The sequence below is a fragment of the Acipenser ruthenus genome, chromosome 1 (assembly GCF_902713425.1).
Source record: "Acipenser ruthenus chromosome 1, fAciRut3.2 maternal haplotype, whole genome shotgun sequence".
In the NCBI taxonomy this organism is placed as follows: domain Eukaryota; kingdom Metazoa; phylum Chordata; class Actinopteri; order Acipenseriformes; family Acipenseridae; genus Acipenser; species Acipenser ruthenus.
Window position 1 is genome coordinate 49,349,809 of NC_081189.1, and position 24,426 is coordinate 49,374,234.

General features: G+C 41.3%; 1 protein-coding gene across 3 annotated transcripts in view; it reads right to left on the reverse strand.

Annotated features, from left to right (window-relative positions):
• LOC117420875 (zinc finger and BTB domain-containing protein 5) overlaps positions 1-21,674 on the reverse strand; it is a 33,416-nt gene extending 11,742 nt beyond the window's left edge. Inside the window, exons 1-2 of one of the 3 annotated variants that reach the window (XR_009328982.1) lie at positions 21,343-21,553; positions 1,613-2,347 (exon numbers count right to left, since the gene is read on the reverse strand). The gene's annotated coding sequence lies outside the window, so the exon portion shown is untranslated. The other 2 variants (XM_034034592.3, XM_059025935.1) reach the window with 2 other exon arrangements.
• Between the last annotated feature and the right edge of the window lie 2,752 nt (positions 21,675-24,426).

Here is a 24,426-nt window from a genome sequence, read left to right on the forward strand (position 1 = left end):
ACAAGAAATTTAAAGTTTTGGAATGGCCTAGTCAAAGTCCAGACCTAAACCCCATTGAGATGTTGTGGCAGGACCTGAAATGAGCAGTTCATGCTCGAAAACCCACAAATGTCACTGAGTTGAAGCAGTTCTGCATGGAGCAGTGGGCCAAAATTCCTCCACGGCGCTGTGAGAGACTAATCAGTAACTACAGGAAGCGTTTGGTTGCAGTTATTACTGCTAAAGGTGGCGTAACCAGTTATTGAGTATAAGGGGGCGATTACTTTTTCACACGGGGGAATTGGGTGTTGCATAACTTTCTTTAATAAATAAATGAAATATGTATCAGATTTTTGGGTTATTTGTTCACTCAGAGTCCCTTTTATCTAATATTAGGTTTTGGTTGAAGATCTGATAACATTCAGTGTCAAAAATATGTAAAAATGCAGAAAATCAGACAGGGGGCAACTACTTTTTCACGGCACTGAATACAGATGGTTTGGGTTGTTAGAAGGTCTGGAAAGGGTGCTTACCAATTTTTTTCATTAGTTAAATTTTATCAAGGCAGAAAGTGACAGCATGAGTAAGAGAGAGCCCAAGAAGACTATTAAACCTTAGCATATTCCCAGGTGTGTTTAATAAACCTGATTTATTATACAAAGTCATTAATTCTGTAATAACAGTATTAAATATCCACATGCAGTACTAGTCTCTGAGTTTAAGGCTGCACCGGGTCCATTTCAAACTGACTCGGTCTGGTTTCTTTAGTTGGAAACAATGTATCAATGTACTTGCTGTTCACACTTATCTGCGAGCAAAGGGACCGAGTTTGTTCTGATGCAAACTAAAGTTTGTATTTTTCGTCCTTTTCCATTCTTTTTCAGGACAGAGTCCATTTGTGTTCACAATGCAGTTTTCAAGTGAACTCAGTTCATTTCTATGGTGTGCGAACCGGATGTTTACAATAACTGCAAGTCACATTGAAAGATTGAAGCTATTGATGTATTTTTCCAGCTTTTAATATAGCATGTTTTAGATAAGGGGTCTCCAACCCTGGTCCTGGAGAGCTACTGTGGCTGCTGGTTTTCATTTCAACCAATCTATGTTACTTAATTGAACCAATTTTGGCTAAATTAGTCAAGATGAACAGTTGTTCCAGATATTTAGCCACTGATGATGTACACCTATAAAACCTGCTGGATAGGGGCTCTCCAGGACCAGGGTTGGAGACCCCTGTTTTAGATGATTACATATTGCTGTAGGAAGAAAGCACTGGGGAGCACTTCGCTAATTTAATTAATGCATGTACTCAATGCCTACAGTAGGAGAATAATGGAGTTTACGCAATTCTGCACGGTTCTCCTACTGTCGACATCAAACAAAGTAATTTAAGACGCATATTTTACTATTTTTGTCCAGTTCGGCTTGGATTTTGGTGTCAGACCACATTTCTGTCAGAGCTTCAGTTTCTCCCACTGTCAAGATTTCTACAGTGAAAAACTGGGGCTTTTTTTTTTTTTTTCAATTCACCAACGCCATCATAGCAACTCTGAAGCTGTGAAAATAACAGTATATAATAATAGTTAAACATAGGGTGAATTTACTGCAACTCACTATTTTATTTATATTGTCATATAGTAAACACATGTTAAATGTACAAAAAGCCAGATTTAAATAGATCAGCTATTACCATTTATATATATGGTATACACACAATCAGAATTATTTAAACAAATAATCCATATAATTGTTTATTTTATTTTTGAATGGCGCTAACACAACCTAATACATTACTCTGCTATTAACTTGTAGAGCACTGATGCAGTTTTGTACTAAATACAAAATAATAACAACAATAATAATAAAATAGCAAAACCGGGACGATCAAAAATTTTACTGTTTCTAACTGGCACAACAAATTGGCTTAAAAAGGCTGAAACTGACAATCCCAGTTTTCCCGGGATGTCTGGTAACCCTCATGTAGTTCCCAAAAATACATTTTTCTTTTTTGCCGTACTTGTTTCCTCAGAATATGAACTAAATAACGCACAAAATGTTTACTGCAAAATGACAAAATCCTATGGAAGGCCATCCGGGTCAAAAAATGTGTATATTTACTACACGTTCTCATTTGACTTTAGTACGTGTTGAAATTCTAATACTACGCGTACTAATTTGGCCAATCAACTCCCTTCTGGCTGGTCTCCCTGCGTCCGCCACCCGTCTGCTCCAGCTCATCCAGAACTCTGCTGCCCGCCTGGTGTTCTCTCTGCCTCGCTTCTCCCACGCAACTCCACTGCTCCGCTCACTCCACTGGCTCCCGATCACCGCTCGCATCCAGTTCAAGCATGGTTCCTGCAGCTCTCAGCTGAGCAAATTTAAGACCTTTTTAAGACTTTTTAAGACCAATCTTTAGAAAATGTAAGACCCATTTTCACATCAAGTATACCAAACGTAAATACTAAAATTTTGACTAGTTAAAATACCATCTAACAATTACTTATTCAAGCTGTATGAATTGTAAAAGAATCAAACATTTTGATGCTAGTACAATACATACAGTACCAATGCAATGATAACAGTTGATGACAAGGGTTATTGTTCAATCTTTCTTTAATCAATAGAGCAGCAGTTCATCCCAGCTGATCAACAAACAACTCAATTATATATTTATGAAATCTTAAATGACATTAAGAGCTGTCAAAGCTGAAAAAAACATCTCTCACTTGACCTACGTTCTGACATGTTATAAGCATTAAATTAAATATAGTTTGACAATATATACATATACAGTTTGAACCATTAGCATTGTTTAGCCATCAGCATCAATCGAATTTAATCTTTAAAAAAAAAAAAAAAGTCCATTGCATTTCTTACTTGTTTTTTTTCTATACATTTGGAATCACTCATTGTTTTTTACAACAACAAAGAGAGGCTCGAACGAATGGTATTTGTGGAACTAATCCGTTGTGTTTATTCAGCAACACACATAGGCTACAACTAGTAGTGATTCATTTTATTTATTTTTTGTTTGGCAGACTTACACAAGGTTACGTACAAAGTAAACTAAGAAGAACTGTAAAAAAAATAAAAAATAATTATGGTGCACAAACTGATTTTCTGACAGCGTGAAGCAGCGCTCTAGAAAGTACACACCGTCTGGATCAGAGATATATAGCTATGGTCTGGAGGATGTAACTGACGCCACTTTGGCTCACAGAGTTCTTATCATGCACCAAGTAAGCGGGAATTTGGATCCAACACAGCACATACGGTATTCAGTTTCATAACACTCAACGAGTTGAGAGACAACCCGGTTTCCTTGTTACAACGAACAAATCAGCCACTCGATAGGCTGGTAACTCGACTCCTGTGCGCCACGCAGCTTGTTCATAGGGTGAATCAAAAGAACCGATATCAATGGGGACTCTGATCCGATTCCCATCGTTCACCTAAAGCCAGGTTTAGATTACACAATGTTTTCAATCGGGAGACGCAGTGCCACGCACACGTACCGATTAAGCTACGATTTCTCACTGTAGATCGGGGGATTGCAAGCTACACACACTACACGAGATATCTTGTCGCGGACTGTGCCTATTTTCATTGCAGAATCGTAGACATCATTCGGGAGAATCATGGACTCAAGCGAGGAAGCGATCGCTGTTGTCTGTGCATTGTTTTGCACAGATAAAAGAAGAAAACGCAGAGAAGATCCATTTGGACGCGCAATTGGCTTATGTAGATTTTGCTATTAATATTTCTCTGTGATATGAAAAAACATTAAATACTAGAAAAATATTCTCATTAAAAAAAAAAAAAAAATCTTTTACTTGCTTCCAAACTGGTTTCATTATGACGTTGCACAAGAAATGGCTTTAAGAATTCAAGATTCTTTAAAATCAATTTCCACCTGGAAGTGAGGTCTTTTGCCCCACTCCCACTTTGACGAGGTTTCAGCAGCTTTCTGCTTGTGTTTGGACTTCTACCACTGACCAAAAATAATTATAAATACATATTACAGTATCATTATTCGTATCTATATAATTGAAAGCATACAGTAATGCATTGTGAATATGTAAGTACTATGTGTGTATAATAGGACCGTGGATATTGCTAATGTCATACTCTGCAAATTCCAGCATGAGAACTTATACTTCAGGGACATAGACTGCACACATGTTCAATATTGCGATAAAAAAAGTTTATAACAGTTATAACATTAGGCTATAGCAATGTCAATATTTATTTCATTGACGTCTGTGCTCTGAACCAACTCGAGTCGAGATGCATCCAAAATAATAAAATCGAATCTGTTCAAAAAGCGCAACACTCGCTCCTAGTACAAAATATTTATTAGATTAAAAGATTGGTGTGGGAGATTGGCCGTCAAGCGGTTGTCAGATGAATAATTTGAAGACTTTTTTAAACATTTTGTACTACGAGCGAGTGTTGCGCTTTTGAACAGACTAGAATACAACTTTAATAGCTACTGCAAGTTTGTTATAGGTTTAAATATGCAACAACGTAATCATTCTCTCTAGGCCTATTTCACACACACACACAGACGCGCACCCCTCCTCGTATTTGATTAAATTAGCAATACAAGCATACAGTAGGGGTTTGAAAGGGATATCGAATACGAGTGACTGTAGACTGTTCTAATAAGAGCACACACTACCACACACAGTATCTGCTTCGGCGTTAACAAGTTATAACAATTATTTACTTAGGTACCTGAAGTTCCAAAGGAATTTCCCTCCATCTTTGCTCCTTCAATGAGCGATCATGATAGGAAATGTCCCTTATGGCTAAGACACAGTTAAGGTAGGTTAAGCAGCATTTTTTTTTTAAATGGGAATAATATTGTATTCATTTTTTAATACATAAAACCCAAATCCCCACAACACAATTGGGCTCGCTAGTAGTAGTATCAACTCGAGGAGACGGCAACATCTTTACAATACTGTTTAAAATAAAAATTCAAATGTCTGAAGTTTTAGACAAGTTCTAGTAGTACATAGACTTTCTGATGATCTGCATTGGTGTATGTGCTTACTACATTTCACTTCATTTGACCGAATCCTTTGTGTGACTTTGTGTGCACTGATAATACTTCTTTGGTTCAGTAAATAAATAGAAGTCAGTGATAGTCGGTTTATAGTCAAAATCTAAATCTTGAACATTTACTGTGCCTTGTTTGTGCTGACATTTTCGAGTTTATTTGTTGTATGTTTTCATTTACTTACAATCACATTTGCTAGCGATCATTGTTTAGGGTACGGGCGGTTTCTTATTTAATACTCGGATACGCATGGCAGTTTTCAGAACTTGATCTCTGGTATCGTGTTTTTTATTTTTATAGAAAAAAATAATTTAAAACCTTTTTAAGACCTTCAACTGAAAATCGGTCATATTTAAAGACCGTTCAAGGCCTTAATAATTGAAAAACTAATTTAAGACTAAGACTTTTTAAGGATCCGCGGGAACCCTGTCAAGACTCTTGTACTCGCCTACAGATGCCTTGACCAAACTGCAACCAGCTACCACCAGACCCTCATCTCTCCATACATCCCCACTCGACCTCTTTGCTCCTCCTGCACTAGAAGACTGGCTGTACCTCCTCTACGCTCCCCTGCCTCCAGAGCCCGCTCCTTCTCCACCCTCACCCCGCAGTGGTGGAATGACCTTCCTACAGATGTCAGGACTGCCCAGTCCCTGACCACCTTCCGGCGCCTCGTCAAGACTCACCTCTTCAGAAAGCACCTGTAGAACTCCTCTTTTCCCTCTGGACACTTTATCACTCTTCCTTAATGCGCTTTGCTTGCTCTTATCTGCTCCCTATTTTACTGCATTTAATCCTGTACTTTCGAGTACTGTAATCTGTCACAAGTGTTATTTAATCTGTAGTATTTTGTATTTAATTATATCCTGATGTAACTACCACTGACACTGTTATCTGCTCCGTTATTGAATCGTGTTTTGTCATACTTGTACTTGCTAGAACCGAAGTCATTGTATTTTATCTTGCTGTTAATTGTATTAATTCTTGATTTTTTTTATTAAGCCTGTTTCTTGTCTGTAATTTAAAAAAATGTATCCCGATGGTTATTGGCTACTCTTGTAATTACGCTGCATGTCTGTAAAATGACCAGCCACCATGTATGTACAACTTTAAAATGACCAGCCACTATGTAGAAAATGTGTAATTAATTTACATTTTTTTTAGAATGCGTAGTATTTTATGTATCCTGATTGGAAAAAGTGTACTAAGTATGCGTTTTTGACCCAGATGACCTTCCATAAAGTCCAACAGTTGTTCACATTGATGTTTTGCAAGCGAACCAGGTGCGTTTGTTTCCCAGGCGCTTTGTTGTTCACACTTCACTCCAAACGTACTGAGTGTAGACCAAACCCTCTAAGTGGACCCAGTGTGAACACACCCCAAGCAGGGGTTTCGCTGTCGCTCGTCACTCTCATAATTTGCGAATGTTTTTTGAAAGTGACGACAAAAAAAAATTTGGAATCGTCACTAGTGACGATCGTTTCTGTTTGTACTATAAAAAAAATCCCTTTTGTTAAAGTCACACACAACGTCTCGTTCTTCAAAAGAAGGGATCGCTAAACCATAGTCACTGCTGCTGATCAGATCAGCGCCTCGGTCTCATCGAGTCATTGACTCTGCAATGTTCTCATCCCGTGGTAGGCGACGTAAATGCAGTCAGCCAATCAGCGCCTCAGGTTCATATTGTGCAAATATAACCTCGTATCCCTGTTACACCTGACCATTACTTCTGGAAGAATAAGCAATCAGCTTCGGCAGTGACTGTTGAAATATAGGTTATTATAGTTGTGCTTAAAAATACTGTGTGCAGAAGATTTGTGAAACGAAAACCGCATCATTGACTAAAAAAAAAAAAAAAAAAAAAAAAGCCTACGGTAACGTTATAAAATATGTGAAATGTGTCTTCTATGACCAAAAATGCTAAAATTCAGGGCCAAAATTATTAAGTATGTGTTAAGCACCAACTGTCTCTTGACCATTTCGCCAGTAGGCCTATAACGAGCATGGTAAAATTATATATTGTAGCGATCCGTGTATTGTGATTGTGTACTGTATTCCCTCTTGTTTCTACTGTCTGTTAATGCCGCTGTATTGTGTTCCTCTCCCCCCGTCTGTATTACCTGTAGCTGCGGGTTCGCTCTGTCTCTGGCTGTGCGAGCTGTCCCTGTCATAGGCTGTTTCTTGTGTGTGCCCATTGGTCCTGGTGTGCGGCTGGGGACCAATGGGATAGCTGTTCGCTCTGGCACCCGATTAACATAAAGGGGCGGGGCTTAGCTATAAAACGGGGCTTTGCACGCTCATTGTGGTCGGGGTAGAGCAAGTGGTTAGAGCAGCGGGTTCTGAAAGAGGTTCTTAAATAAAGCGTTGAACTTGGAAACGGCGTGTTGTGTTTGTCTATCCTGCGCACTGCGTGGAAACGCTACACTGGTGTCAGAAGCGGGATCAATACAACGAGTAATCCAGCGTTGAGCAGGAGCAGGAGAAGACAAAGATGGACCAATGGCTGTGGTACGACTCCAAGCCGTCACAGAACCGGTGGGACGGCGGACTGGAGGATCTCCTCGGTGACTTGGAGGAGCGAAGTTAGCGAAGGAGTCTGGATCATCTCCAGCGTGTGAGATGGGGGGCCTACCGCTACCGCTGCCGCCGCCGCCGCCCGAGAGAGCGCCGCTGCCGCCGCCGCCTGAGAGAGGGCCGCCGCCGCCACCCGAGAGAGGGCCGCCGCCGCTGCCACCCGAGAGAGGGCCGTCGGCCAAGAGAGGGCCGCCGCCGCCGCCGCCCGAGAGAGAGCCGCCGCCGCCCGAGAGAGAGCCGCCGCCGCCCGAGAGAGGGCCGCCGCCGCCCGAGAGAGGGCCGCCGCCGCCTCCGCCGCCTGAGAGAGGGCCGCCGCCGCCCGAGAGAGAGCCGCCGCCGCCGCCGCCCGAAAGAGGGCCGCCGCCGCCCGAGAGAGAGCCGCCGCCGCCGCCCGAGAGAGAGCCGCCGCCGCCGCCCGAGAGAGGGCCGCCGCCGCCGCCGCCCGAGAGAGGGCCGCCGCCGCCCGAGAGAGGGCCGCCGCCGCCCGAGAGAGAGCCGCCGCCGCCCGAGAGAGGGCCGCCGCCGCCCGAGAGAGGGCCGCCGCCGCCCGAGAGAGGGCCGCCGCCGCCCGAGAGAGGGCCGCCGCCGCCTCCGCCGCCTGAGAGAGGGCCGTCGCCGCCGCCCGAGAGAGGGCCGCCGCCGCCGCCGCCCGAGAGAGGGCCGCCGCCGCCGCCCGAGAGAGGGCCGCCGCCGCCGCCGCCCGAGAGAGAGCCGCCACCGCCCGAGAGAGGGCCGCCGTCCGAGAGAGGGCCGCCGCCGCCCGAGAGAGGGCCGCCGCCGCCGCCCGAGAGGGGGCCGCCGCCGCCGCCGCCCGAGAGAGAGCCGCCACCGCCCGAGAGAGGGCCGCCGCCGCCTCCGCCGCCTGAGAGAGGGCCGTCGCCGCCGCCCGAGAGAGGGCCGCCGCCGCCGCCGCCCGAGAGAGGGCCGCCGCCGCCGCCCGAGAGAGGGCCGCCGCCGCCGCCGCCCGAGAGAGAGCCGCCACCGCCCGAGAGAGGGCCGCCGTCCGAGAGAGGGCCGCCGCCGCCCGAGAGAGGGCCGCCGCCGCCGCCCGAGAGGGGGCCGCCGCCGCCGCCGCCCGAGAGAGGGCCGCCGCCGCCCGAGAGAGGGCCGCCGCCGCCGCCCGAGAGGGGGCCGCCGCCGCCGCCGCCCGAGAGAGGGCCGCCGCTGCCCGAGAGAGAGCCGCCGCCACCGCCGCCCGAGAGAGGGCCGCCGCCGCCTGAGAGAGGGCCGCAGCCGTCGCCTGAGAGACGGCCACCGCCGCCGCCCGAGAGAGGGGCGCCGCCGCCGCCTGAGAAAGCACCACTGCTACCTGCCTTATTAAGAGAGCTACCGCTGGAAGCGCCAGTCCTTTTAAGGGCTCCTGCAAAGGGCGCGACCAAGGGACAGGAGCAAAGAGAACCGCTGCCGTCTGAGGGAGAACACTCGTGGCCTGAGAGTGAGCTCCTGATACTGGGGTACCGAGAGTCACTCAGCTCAGCGGAGAATAGCAGATTGCCTTCCGCACAGCACGGCCCGTCGGCTCACCCACCAAAGGCCCTGGAAGGAAAACCGGACATGCGGGGAGGGGGTCTGTGTTTCAGGGGTGGAGGTTGCCGATCCCAGTCATATGCTGCATGGAGCCTTGTGAACTTTTTGGGGGCAAAAAGGTGGGGGTAGTGTAGCGATCCGTGTATTGTGATTGTGTACTGTATTCCCTCTTGTTTCTACTGTCTGTTAATGCCGCTGTATTGTGTTCCTCTCCCCCCCGTCTGTATTACCTGTAGCTGCGGGTTCGCTCTGTCTCTGGCTGTGCGAGCTGTCCCTGTCATAGGCTGTTTCTTGTGTGTGCCCATTGGTCCTGGTGTGCGGCTGGGGACCAATGGGATAGCTGTTCGCTCTGGCACCCGATTAACATAAAGGGGCGGGGCTTAGCTATAAAACGGGGCGTTGCACGCTCATTGTGGTCGGTGTAGAACAAGTGGTTAGAGCAGCGGGTTCTGAAAGAGGTTCTTAAATAAAAGCATTGAACTTGGAAACGGCGTGTTGTGTTTGTCTATCCTGCGCACTGCGTGGAAACGCTACAATATATACAGTGTATGTGGTTTTATACGGCACTGTATATATGCCTACAATACATCTTGCATTGAGAAAACACCACTGGAATCGGAATAAAGGAAATTATTATGTAATACAGTTCACGTGCAGCATGGTTTTGGTAAGTAGCATTTTCAAAACCATATCATTATGTGCAGTATTAAAATAAGTTAAAAACATAGCAAATCCACAAAACCAACGAAATACATAGTGTATATTTGACATTTTATTTGTAGTGTTCTGTAACACGGGCCATCGTTTAACCTGAAGCAGATACGCGTTTATCATACTATTAACAACACCAACGTGTGTTGTAAAAATAAAGCAACAATTGATTTGAAAACTGTCCAAATATTTACTTGGTGGCTAAGAATAAAAAATGCCAAGATAAAAATGCCATTTTTTATATGGAAATTGTCAAAATAAAAGGGGAAGCTGGAAGAATTTACCAGTCAGGACAACAGCATTTAATTACTACTACTATTAAACTGTATCTGTTGGTAATGTGGTTTCTTCTAGCAGTTTTCAAACTGGGGTACACATACCCCTCGGGGTACTCGAGAAAAATTCTGAAATGGCAGACAACGCATTTTATTCAGTACCACTTGCCAATCTATTGCAAACTTTTGTCATGTAATCAACGTTTAATCGCTAACACCAGACTGACGAGCTGTGACAGAGCGTTCAGTGCACACACGACTAATTTACATATTAAATATGTACATTTTAAATAAGCCCTGTTGTTTAAATGTAATATAAACAGTTGGGCGGTTACTGCAGTCTGTCTGGGATACAAAAAAAGACATTTTAAAAACTAAACGCCTAGTCTTTAACTTATTTTATTTCCTGTGTGCGTTCATGCTTGCAAGTCGATATTTATTTGTTTCAATGACAAACAGAACAACCAGAACAACACATTGTAGAAAATGAAGACTTGGATTCGGAACACCAGAAAAAAAAGAACAAACAAAGCTCATAAGCGTCAGATAACAGAAAAAGAAAACAAGCAGCAAAGTTTCAGCCTTATTGCAAAACTCTGTTTCCATGGGTTGTATATAATATTATAACAATGGTTTTGTTTTTTTTCTTTTATTGTAAAAAGACATACATGGTATAAGTAATTCATAATGCATTCTGTGTCTGTATGTAGCTTTTCAGGGAAAATAAATCTGGTTCTTGAGTTTTAATGTTCTAAAATTTTACAGCTGTAAATTACCAATTTATTTAAACTGTAGAGCATTATTAAAATGGTTTAATTAAATATTTGTTTTGGTCAATACAGTGATTTAAGATATAAAATAAAAACAGGACTCATAACACCCTTGAAAACTTGAGCTGTGCGCCAGTAGTGACTACTGAATATCTGGAGTGACTAATGTTTTTAGAAAGGATTAGTCACTAGTGACTACAAAAATCTAGAACCCAGGGGAAACCCTGACAAGTTTAACTAAAATCTGCTTACCTCAGTATGGGTGTGCAATTCATATCGCCCAATGCCCGGGACAAGTTTTGCCATTACACTTTGCCCGTTGGACAAATATTTGTTATTTATTAATATTTCCTATGTTCGTTCTGCTGCTAGAAAAAAACACTCCGGGTATATTTCTAGAGAGCCACACAAGTTTCTGAAAACTGAATTGTGGAAGTCTCGCACCTACACACAAACATTTAACCCTTTGCGGTCCTATGTCGGACCAGGTCCGACATCATCAAAAAGATGTAAAAAGCCAAGAAAACCATTCAATGGCCGAGTGAGACCGATAGGAGTTGAAAAAAAAGGGGGGGGGGCGGATCTGAGCAATACACATAGCCCCGGCACCACATAAATAGCACTCAAAGAATATCACGGACATTTGCAGAGCTTTTTTACATGTTACAGTGATAAAATAATGACTTGGATCGCATTATTGAGTTTGGTGATAAAACGAGTGATCACGAGGTGATTTATCGATATGCACGACTATAGAGAGGTATGTAAAAAATACAGCGAACAAGGGGTGGGGCGGGGCTGGAGATGCAGTACTGAGTGTCCTGTTGATGTGCAGTGCCTTTTAAACCTGTTTTACTGTGAAAAAAAATACTTTTAAACAGCGCGTCTAAAATAAACTGCGCGTGTGAAAATAAATTGGACCTGACGCGCCTGAGACGCGCTGAATAAATGGACTGCTAAGGGTTAAAAAAGTGTTTACGTCCCACCCTTATCACTTCTGATTGGCTAGTTGTGGGAAAAGCTGATCTTCTATTGGTTACAAAGAAACCCAGAAATGGCTGCCAAGAGAGCCTCTGGCAATGCACAGACTAATCTTTTAAACTTGAGTCAACTTTGTGGCCAAGCATGTACAGCAGGGTTGGTGATTTTTTTTATTAAAAATAAATAAATAAATAAATAAATAAATAAATAAATAAATAAATAAAAATTGGATTTATTTGATTTAAATCAGATATTTATTTCTTTTTTTTTCTTTTTTTTTTAATTATGTAATTTTTTTGTGTAGTACTGTAGTTGTAGCTCTACAGTACCTCCAAACTGTAAATTTAAGTTGGAAATGGTGGTTTGTGAATAGTTAAACTAAATTACTCCATCTTAAATGAATACATAAATAAAGCAAATTATTTACCATTGTAGCATCCTCTAAATGTGAACTACAATACATGAAATACAAGAATTTAGCGATGGAGTACGCCAGAGAAAAATACCCTCAGTCATTCTTTTCTTTTACTTTTCTTTGTGTCAGTCCAAACACATGCAGTTTTTACTTAGGACTACTTTGCTTTGAATAGTGTGTTCAATTCTTAAAGTTCCTGATTGCACCACTAAATAAACCTGGTTTCAGCGGGTCTTAACGCAGTGCTCAGTTGTCTATTTGGGACCCCATTGCACTGTCATCAGAATCGCTTCAGCGAATATGTTAATGATGGGGCAGGCGCGCTATAACAGGGCAAGACAATCTTCAGAATACCATTTCAGTGCAGTATTTATTTTTGTCTTTACTCCATTTATGCATCACAGAATTGGGGGCAAGCGCTGTCCACGCTTTCACTCGCATTTGCACTATGATCAGAATTCAGCCCTAAGAGTTTTAGTTTATAGACAGTAAGAGTTTAAGATATTTGTGTTAATAACGTTTTTAAAAACATACTGTTCATGTATTTTCCTATTTTCCTTAAGAAACTATATAAAACAGGTAGTAAATGAAACAATGATTTAAATCAATGTTTTATTTTTAAACAAATCAAGTTTAAATCAGCCAAACCTGGTGTACAGTACTTGTTGGGATATTTAAAAAGAGAAAAGCCAAGTTTACTGTTTAGAAGCATTTCAAGACAAACTTTCCCTGGCAAAAAATGTAATAATTTTTTTTCTTTCGATTTTAGTGTTGCTAACCTTGTTTGCTATTTACCATATTCAAGGCTCAAAGTTAAGGTATATATAGTAGCATTTTGCTACCCAAAACTCTTAATTTGCTACTGTTTTTTTTATGCAGTAGCATTTTTCTGTAGTTTGTATGTTAAAAAACATTACAAGATAACAGGCAATGACCTAACAGAATATATAAGATTATTCACTGTCTGTAAAATGCGAATTTAATCTGTCATGGAGAACGGCGGCTCCGGTTTTGTTAGAATGTTAACCCTGGTTTCACCCACGCTGAAAATGAACACATAGATAATTTTTACTTTATCAAAATTCTGACTACAAAAAAAAAAAAAAAAACAGCAGCAAATAGCTATAATGTTACCATGATCCAAGTAACAGCTACATATACAGTAGATTGCAGGGTCAAAATATAACTTACACACATAGCTAACAAATGTCACGGTTTAATAAAACGTCCCCAGTGTGTTTTTTCTTTTTATCTTGGTTGCTATCCCTTATTCTGTTATTACTTCTTAGTTAATTTCTTTGAAATTGTACAGCATTTAAAAATGCAGTGAAAAGGCAGAGTGGGAGCATACATATTTATGAACAAACCAGTTAGTATAACACAGGGATGGAAATAAGACTCCCATTGCCCAGCAGTTGGATCCATTTCTCAAGTTTAATAAGACTCACCGAGGGTCTTACTTAAACACTGTGGTTAATCAAGCTCGTAGTAAAACCTGGAATGGGTGAAACTGCTATGCAATGGGAATCTTATTTCCATCCCTGTTAAACACGTTGCATGAATCTTTTAAATGTAGCGGAACCGTGCTGGATATAGTTTTCATTTGCAAAACAGCTTGGTTGTGGTTGTAACCTTATCATTTATAAGGTCATAAATGCAGGATTCAGCGATAATGTGGCACGTTACACTTTTTTTTTTTTTTTTTAAGCGCTGTCTTTATAGGTGTGTATGATTTGTTAGAGGATAATTTCGTACCACTTAATTTGCACCAATGAAGCATAACCTGGTTAACTGTACTGATGGCATATCAAATGCTTAGATGACAGATATGGTTGCATTCTTGTAGAACTTAAGGATAAAACAAAATACATTTCGACAAGGAATTGCATTAGTTCCATTACATACTTAAGCACAAGGTGGTTTCAAGAAATACTTTGTGACAATTTAAATATAGGCCTACTATGTGATAGTTTGGGATATTCAGTCTATTTCATTATTTTTATATATAATTATTACTCGAATAAATTGCTACATATTGTTTTAGATTTAAAAGTTGTATTCATTGTTTTTTTTTTTTTTACTAGATTTGAACAGAAGCGATTAGTTATTTATTGGACGTGCAAATAACTAATTGATTGATTGTGTTCACTGTTAAATAAAAACAAAATCCTACAAGTTAAATTCTACATTTGTGTGTGTGTGTTTTGTGCAACGTGTTGCACACCCGTCTCAAGGAATTGCAAGGCTGTCTGTAAACCCTGTAAAGCTTCACTGGCACTTGGTACAGTCACCACAGTATCTGTGTTTTCTTCGTCGCTGTCATTTTCTGTATCCATTTGTGCTGGCAACAATGTTGGCATCACTCAAGGGGACAAATGCTTCACAGTTATCGACATGTATCCACGTGTCTGCACACACAGTCTTCACTTACATTAGTTGGGTGTGCGAGTTCTGCAACGGCTGCTTTCTCTGCATCCTCAATATCTGCACTTTTTATCAGTCAAAGGCACCTCCCAAACCTATCATCCAGCACTTTGACTGATTCTGCTCTTATCTGGCCCCAGCAATCATCAGCAATATACACAAGATCTTTTACTGTTAGGGGTTTGATGGCTTCTTGGAGAGTAACCTGTTCATCTGCAAGAGGTTTGCAAAGCAGCTCTCGGCAGTGGTGCGCTTTAAAAGTTGAAATCACTCCTTAGTCCATTGGGTCTTGCTGGTTGCGTTTTTTGTTAAGTACACAACCTTAATTTTGTTTGCATAAGAATGTGCAGGGTAGTCATCCAACACAAGAATGGTCTTTTCTACGAGATTTTTACACTGCAAAAACAAACAGGTTTGAGGCACAAATTAATTTAAAAAAGCATGACTTGAATATGTGGCTGGTCATTCAGGCATTCTTACTTGCTTCATAGATCACAGTAGTGTTCCGCAGTATATCGATACCTACGGTATATCATGATACCAAAATCCTACGATACCTAATAATCGGGGTAAAATAAAAATATATAAGTATCACGGTTTACGATACTGTGTGTTATTTATTTATTTTAAAACAAAACTCTTTAATTGTGTGCTTTAAAAACAATATGAACTAAGCTTACTCATTTCCGCTTAGCAGAAGTGACCAACTACCCTGCGCGCTCTGGGAAAATTAAATTACTGCAGCAGTCATGGCCAATGGCAGAGAGAAGCTTGATGTGGAACTATTTTGGATTTCAGCCAGATGACAACGGCAATCTGGTTGAACGTGGACAGTCAATATATCGAATGTGTTTTAAAGAAGTGAAAAACAAATGGAGTAAATGCCACCAATTTATTGAAATATCTTTGAGATCGCCACCCTGATCTCTTTGCCGAAGTTCACTTTGACTGTAGTTTTTTCCTTTCTTTTAGTTTAAGTGAATTCCAGTGCGTATTACTTATAAAAAAAAGTCAGAGCAAAGATAACACATAAAACAGGAATGTGCTAGAAGCTGATCAAAAATTACTTTGTCATTACAGTGCATTTGCTAGAAAGTGCAAAAATAAAATTTGCCAGTGTCATTAAAACTCTACCGCATGTCAAATGTTAGCGATGTTTTTATATTCTTTGGATTTTGTGTTATTCCGTATTTTATGTGCATGTAATGTGACAGCTGTGAAAACCCTGTGTTTTGAATTGCATATATGAACGGTGGAAAGACCAGGATGAATACAGACTTCACTGCCAGCATATCAGTTTCCCTACAGGATCAATGTGATCAATCAAATGGCCTGAAGATACTGTAATTGTATAACTACAAAATTAAAACATTTGAATTTACAGCAAACATAGAAGGTTGTGTGTGTGTGTTTTTTGTTTTGTTTTGTTGACCATCACTATAATGCCACCCTGGCTTATTGTTCGTTTTTGCCCATTGCCCTTACCTGGCGGTATAAAGAGGGTTGACTGAACATTAGTGGCCCATTTGTTTTGTTTTGGAAATGTAGCATTTAAATATAATGCTTAACTTTTCATTTTTCACTATTGAATTGCGTATGTTAGCAGTGTTTTTAGTAATGCAGTTTGCCAGAAAGTTTTTTTTTTTTTTTTTTTTTTTAATCCTGCTGAACTAATTTTATTAAATTATTTGGAAGTGGTGCTTTTCAAAATACCGAACACTATAAAATTGCAAAATGAAGGAATACAACGCCTGTGTGTCTTCCCTAATGCAACACATTACTGTGTTTGTTTAAAAATAAATATTTTACAGTGTACATGAATCAATCAGGCTAGTCTAGTTTAGCATTATACTCTGTGTTTAATTGTTTTACTTTCTAAAAGATTTGAACAGTATAGATCCATGGAGGTGTTATGTTGTATGTGACTTTTTAAAAACATAAGAAATTTTACTAACAAGAGGAGGTCCATTTGGCCCATCTTGCTCATTTACTTGTTTATTGATCCAAGTAAGAACCTCATCAAGCCATTTCTGGAAGTACCGTGTGAATCAGCTTCCACAGCAGTGCTTCATTTTTTCATTCCTTGCTCACATTATTAGAACACTTCTAAGATACCCCTGTATGTAAAACATCTGGCCTAGTTATAAAAAGTCTGCTTCAAGGAAAGTATTTCTGTGTTATTTTGTTATCTAGAAGAATTAAGAGCTTCCTTATAATTGAAATATGTGAAGCTGGCCAAAACGCCAGAGTTCTCTTTTTATGTAAGAAATAAAGAAATGGTGTCACTTCCACTAAGTGTTGCTCTTTTGTACCAGTTTCATTAGAATTTTATAGTTGGTGACAATGATCTTTGAATACACTGGAACTTGTTTTCAGCAGTGTATGTATATACACTATAGTGTATGTATATATAAATATTACATAGAATTTAAACAGCAAGCATTCCACCATGCTGTAGCATTATTAACTTTGTATTAGCCTCTTATGTACATTGCACTTGCAAAAAAAGGAATTTGGCAGCCATTTAACATGTAATGGACATATGATCCAAAGTATCGTGATAGTATCGAATATCATGATACTGTGCGTACTCCCTAAATGAGGTGTCGCAGAACACTAGATCGCAGGCAGATTGTGCATATTAACACGGTGAAAACAACGTGGCTTTTTACTCTTTCCGATGAGAAGTAGCAGTTTGTGCTCCCCAGTTTTATTAGCTGTAAACAGCACTGTGACACGATCCTTCTGTTTGTCACCACCTTTTTGAGGATCTTCCCTCGAACACTGTGTCTTGCTGGGCAGCAATTTCCAATAAACACCACCTTCATCTGCATTATAGATCTGTTGTTCACTGCACCTCCTTCAGTTCTGCTGGATAATTCACAGCCGCTTGCTCATCTGCAGATCGTTGCTCCCCTTTTAGAGTGCCTTCGTGGATGCCGTGTCTTTTTTGCCAGCATCAAAACCAACCCTGGCTATCCCTGAATTCAAACTCCGGTCCTTTTAGTCGTGTTGCCAAGTCTTGTGCTTTTGCTTCCAGGATTGGGCCTGAAAGAGGTGTTCCTTGTGCACGTTGTTGTACAAGCCAGGTGTTTCTGCCATTCATGTTTGTTTTCTATAAGCTTTCTTTACTGTCAACTTTATGAATGAATGTTTGTAGTTTCTCTTCACCTTTTATCCATCCTCTCACAGTTGACTCGACAACTTTTAAATCATGAGCAACATCCGCTTGCTTAGCTCCACTTTTCACTCACTCTACAGCTACGTTCTTTCATTTTGATATTTTCGTTCTACATACAGTTTGTACGCAGCAAGTAACATTGGAGCTCCTACAGCAAATTCAACCGCCAAATGATCAATGATCTAATGCGGTGAATAATATTCAGAGGCATGTACAATGACTGTAAAAATGGGGAGCCAACTCCAGGACTGCGATATATCTGAACATGCAGTACAGCAAGGGGCGATATAACGAGGGGTGGATGTACTTGCAGCAGTGAGAAGTTCTAAATTACATTATCAAGCTCCAGTATTTTAAATCTAGCTCTACATGTATTTGTGTTCAAGAATGTGTCCAATTCTAAATTTGCACCCACACCTATTCATTCAATTTGTTCTGACTACAGTATCTGTAGGCTAGTACAAGAGTCTTGAACTGGATGCGAGCGGTGATCGGGAGCCAGTGGAGCGAGCGGAGTAGTGGAGTAGCATGGGCGAAGCGAGGCCGAGAGAACACCAGGCGCGCAGCAGAGTTCTGGATGAGCTGGAGCGGACGGGTGGCGGACGCAGGGAGGCCAGCCAGGAGGGAGTTGCAGTAGTCTAGGCGGGAGAGTACCAGGGCCTGGACCAGGAGCTGGGTAACATAGTTGGTGAGGAAGGGTCGGATTCTTCGGATGTTGCTCAGGAAGAATCGGCAAGTGCGTGCCAGAGTGGAGATGTGCTGGGAATAAGAGAGGCAGGGGTCCAGGGTGACTCCAAGGTTCTTAGCGGAGGAAGAGGGAGAGAGTGTGGTAGATTCCAGAGGAACAGAGATAGAGAGATCAGAGGAGGGGGAGGAGGAGGGAAAGAAAAGGAGGTCAGATTTAGAGAGGTTGAGTTTGAGGTGATGCGAGTGCATCCAGGAGGAAATAGCTGACAGACAGGTAGAGATACGGGAGGAGATGGTGGAGTCAGAGGTGGGGAAGGAGAGGAAAATCTGAGCATCATCAGCATATAAATGGTATGAGAAACCATAGGATGCGATGAGGAGGCCCAGGGAGCGGGTGTAGAGAGAGAACAGGAGAGGACCCAAGACTGACCCTTGGGGGACTCCAGTTAAGAGAGGGTGAGATGTGGAGGTTGCTCCACGCCAGGTTACCTGGTAAGTACGGTTGGAGAGGTAGGAGGAGAACCAGGCCAGAGCAGTGCCAGAGATCCCTAGGTCAGCAAGAGATGATAGTAAAATAGAGTGATCAACAGTGTCAAAGGCAGCAGATAGGTCGAGGAGAATTAGGACAGAGGAGAGAGAGGCAGCTCGGGCACACTTAAGTGAGTTTGTGACAGACAGGAGGGCGGTTTCAGTGGAATGAGCAGAGCGGAAGCCAGATTGGAGAGGGTCAAGCAGAGAGTGGTTGCACAGGAAAGCAGAGAGCTGGCGGGTTAATTTTCCTTTCACGAAAAGGTTCAAACGCCACACTGTCCAGAGCAAAAAGCTTTCAGAAATTGTGGGTGATGAGTTTTGCTTGTAGATTCTGCAGGTTGTTGCAGGAGTTTGTGTATTTGGCTTACAAATTGACAATCATGACAAGTCATCTTTGGAGAATGTCGGCCAAGGTTATACTACAAAAGACACTGACAAGCCTGTTTGTTTTTTTGTCTAATCTTTGAAGTAAAAAACTAAAAATCCCCCAAACCTTTGGACCTATATGATTGAAACTACAGTACTGCATCTGCATAGTGAATGAATTGTGAGCTACTCTATGACTTTTGGGTGGAGTCAGTCTTGAGGTTCGACAGGGTGAGGCTACTGAATGCACCGGTGGAGACTGGGCTCGGATTTGGTTTCTTGCACATGTCACACAAAAGTAGACCACCTTTAAATTTAAGAGAAAGTCTAATTTGGATGAGCAGTTACAAACCTGATGTCTCGAACCTCAGCATTTCATACCTTGTACCACTGCACACAGTAAGCACTATGTAAATAGAAAATACTAGAGGAATTTCAAAAAGCAGCCTACTTGAAAAATCTGTCTGCAAAGATTGCTAGTGTTTCTGGAGTTGGCTACATTCAAAACAAATAACAAACATAAGACAATAATTAAATAGACAGGTACTATTTAAAATGCTTTCTAAGATATGAGCGTTTGACACTTTGGCGGCAACATCTCTGTAAAGTAACGACTCAGAACAGTTGTTTCTTCCTACAAGACACCCGTGATCAAACTTGACAGAAGCATACAATACAAGTATAAAGAAAATATCATTAAGCCTTTTGAAATCAACAATATATATTGCCAACAGTTTGCAGGTCAAAGTGAAGGGTGCAGTTAGATTTCAAATGTCATAACATTGAAAAGTTAAAACTCTTTATGAGTTAGCAACCGCATTGCATCAACACAACGCCATGTTTTCAATGGGTGATTATCATGTATTATTGAGGCAGTGAAAAAATTATTTGTATCCAGTGTAGTATCTTGTAGTATGTCGTTTAGAAGACATTAAAAACTACCATCATGTATGGGGTTAAATAACTACGATCATTAATACCAATTTACAGGTCTGATTAAAACAGAAGACTTGGGGAGAGAGAGAGATAGATATGATTAGGAGTATAAAATCTATTAATATTGGCATAGAATTAACAAAGTGAAATTGCCCTGGCTGAGGATGGTAACTATAGTACTACATTTTACTTATTTAATGTGCAGCAGATTGGAGAACCAGTTTGTCAATTAATGGTTCAAAAGATTTCTTTTTTTTTTCTCTCAGATCTCCAAAGAATGGCTGCCTCCACTTACACCCTTGTGCATGTGTTAGCGGAACAGCTCTACGATAATATATATATATATATATATATATACAGCGCTGTCCCAAACCAGACTGGAGTGGATGTCCAAAGAAGCATTTGATTAGAACTAGGCGGAGTAAACCACGACAAAATTAAATAAAAACGTCACAGAAATCCAAATGACATAACAAATAAATAAAAAAGATCAATGTCAAAGAGATTATCGAAAAAATAAAAAAAACGAATCCCCTCTGGATTTTGCAAAGAAAATCCATCGAAAACAATCCGAAAGATTACTGTATCTCCCCTGTCTAGCCCTGATTTGATCTGTCACATACGTCACTAGCCAAAACAAAGAAGCACCAGTACCTTGCTGCTTAAATCGCATCCCAACAGACCACATGAAACACATCAGCTGAAGTCCAAACTTTGCACACCTGCATAATAACGGCGGTTTGCAAACTGACTCTGTCATTTTTTATTAAAATCCCCTCCTTCTTTTCTTTATTTGCAGCCTTACCCCAGTCTGCCTGAAGTCTGTGGTTGTATAATCCAGCGCCTGCGCATATTACAAGACACAGGGCCTCAGACAGATACCACACCAAATAAAAAATAAAAAATAGTCGTATTCTCACCTGCTACTATTAGACGATGCTTTTCCTCCCCGCGTCGCTTTTCAGTCAGTCTGCCCGCTGTAAAAAGCCTATCATCCCCTCCCCCTGGAGACAGATACCACTCTGAACCTTTCACGAAAACCCAAACTCTCCTCCTCTTCCTGCAAATCAGTTACACCCGGAAAAGTAAAGCGATGTCCCAGGCAAGTGACGTATGTGATAGATGGAATGCGCTGCAAAAAAATAATATTAAAAAAGTGACGTCTGTGAGTTCCGTGATGCTCAGTTGAGTTTGGGAAACCACGACTGCTGCTTAGTTCAGTTTTTTGAAACCAAGATTGTTCAGCAGAGTTGCCCCTGATGCAAAACGGGTGTGTTACTTATGATTGATTACTTGCTTTTTGCAGAAGATGGCACTAAAGTGTCTTAGGAGCATTTGATTGGTCAGACTATTTTCATAGAAGACCTAACTGAACTTGCGCGGGGGACTGGCTAGGAGTCAGACCCGTCTGATATGCTGTGAGAAAAGGTGCTAACAAACTCCCAATTTGTAACGTAATACAAAGTATTAAATAACGCACAGTTTATTATTAATATATTAAGATTTTTACTTTTAACAGATTTATACAGACAAAATGTTTTTGTTATGTAAAACAGGACCTGTACCTTTTCTGCACGCTGAGTGAAAAGCGGTAATCAGTCTAAGGAATATAAAATGCAGAATATTTAAATTTGTTTCGACAGTAGTAGTTATATACAGTTCGATTATGAAACAGGATATTTAACAAGAGCTAGAACATAACGAGTAGATTAACCCATCTTCTAGCGCGGACCGTTTAATTACTGAAGTGTAGGACCATGAAAAAGAAAACTCAAGCGGCGCTAAAGTAAAAAGCGAAAACACAAGAAAAAGCAAAGCGTATGATAACTTATCCTAAACTAACATCATTCTTTGCATCACAGCAAGCGGCAGGCGATAAAGGAAGATGCTAGCACTGCGGATGTTACTGGACGACGAGCTGAAACACCTGCAGATCATGTGGAAACCGAGGAGGACCCTGTCTCACATCATGCTGTGGCTAGCACAGCAGATATCGGCATGTTTTCTAATGATCAGCGCTTTGGCGAGATCATATAAACAATGATCAACTATGCGAAATTGTAAGTCCGAAGCAGGTTATTGAAATGGAATTTCCACAGAATGATGCGGCAGCGGGATGCAGTGACTTCATTTTGCTGTGCACTCTTTGCCAAACGTATAGCAGTATTTCCAAGGAGGGCTTCAAGGCCTGGCTGCGCCTTTCACGTACTCTTAAAGAACATGAACATTCAAAGTCACAAGCATAGAACATGGCTCAACCTACAGGTAGGAATGCGCACTAATACTATTCAGGGTTGGCTGATTTAAATCGAGTCGATTTAAATCACTTGATGTAAAAAAATAATAATAATCATTGATTTAAATAATTTTTTCATTTACTACATATTTTATATAGTTTCTCAAGGAAACCTTTTAGTAACACAAACATCTTAAACTCTTACTGTCTATAAACTAAAACTCTTAGGGCTGTGTTTTTTTAAAAAAAAATTGGAATCACCAATTATTTTTTCTTATTTTCTCCCCAATTTGGAAAGCCCAATTATTTTTTATTTCAACCCGGCTCACTGCTGCCACCCCCGCACTAACTTGGAAGAGATGAAGACGGAAACATGTGCCGTCAGCCATCCGCTTCTTTTCACTCTACAGGCTCGCCATGCAGCTACCTCAGAGCTACAGCGTCGGAGGACCATGCAGCTCCGGGCAACTTACAGGAAGGCCTGCAGGTGCCCGGCCAGTCTACAGGGGTTGCTGGTGCGCGGTGAGCCGAGGACACCCTGGCTGTCCTAAGCCCTCGCACCCCCCCCCCCCCCCCCCCCCCCCACCCGGGTGGCACTCGGCCAATTGTGCACCGCCCCCTGGGAACACCCGTCCACGGTCGGTGGTGGAATAACCTGGACTCGAACCGGTGACCTCCAGGCTATAGGGCTTATGGCTGTATTCTGATCACAACGCAAATGCGAGTGCAAGCGCGAACGCCGCTTGCCCCTGATTCTGTTGCGCATAAATGGAGCGAAGATGTAAAAAAAATAAATACTGCACTGAAATGGTATTCTGAAGACATGTCTTGCCCCATTATAGAGCGCCTGCCCCATCATTAACATATTCGCCAAAGCGATTCTGATGACAGCACAGTGGGGTCCCCAATAGACAATTGAGCACTGTGTTAAGACCTGCTGGAACCAAGTTTATTTAGTGGTGCAATCAGGAACTTTAACAATTGAACACACTATAAAAAGCAAAGTAGTCCTAAGTAGCAACTGCGCGTGTTTGGACTGACATAGAAAGAGGAAATCAAAGAAAGAAAAGTAAAAGAAAAAAATGACTGGGATGAGTGAGGCGTATTTTTCTCTGGCGTACTCCATCGCTAAAGTCTTGTAGTTTACATATTGTAGGTCAGATTTAGAGGATGCTACAATGATAAATAATGTGCTTTATTTATGTATTCATTTAAGATTGAGTAATTTAGTTTGGTATGTAACTATTCACAAACTTCCATTTACAGTTTGGAGGTACTGTAGAGCTACAGCTACGGTACTACATAAAATATTACATAATTAAAAAAGAAAAAAAATCGATTTAAATCAAATCCAATTTTTTTTAAATTTTTTTTTTAAATCAAAAACATTGCCAACCCTGATACAACTATTAATCACGGCAACATGGAATTCATTTAGCTGGAACAGAAGTACTGGAAATCTGTTCTGACTGGACTTGAGAAGAGGGACAAAACAGATATTTTGTTCACTCATTTTTTTTTTTCAAGTAAGGTAAATGATAATCTGCTTTTTTGATAGACAAGAGTATGAGCTACCAGTTGAGTATAAGGAACAACCTCCTGACTTTTGCATTTTTTTGTGAAAAGCTGTTTTTGTAATTGAGGACCAAAATTTGGTCAACTCCGTCAGACACTATCAAACTAAATTTTATTCTGATATAAACAACCTAAGAGAAGTTTGAGGGATTGACATCTTTGATTATGATTAATGTGTTTGGAAATATGTGAT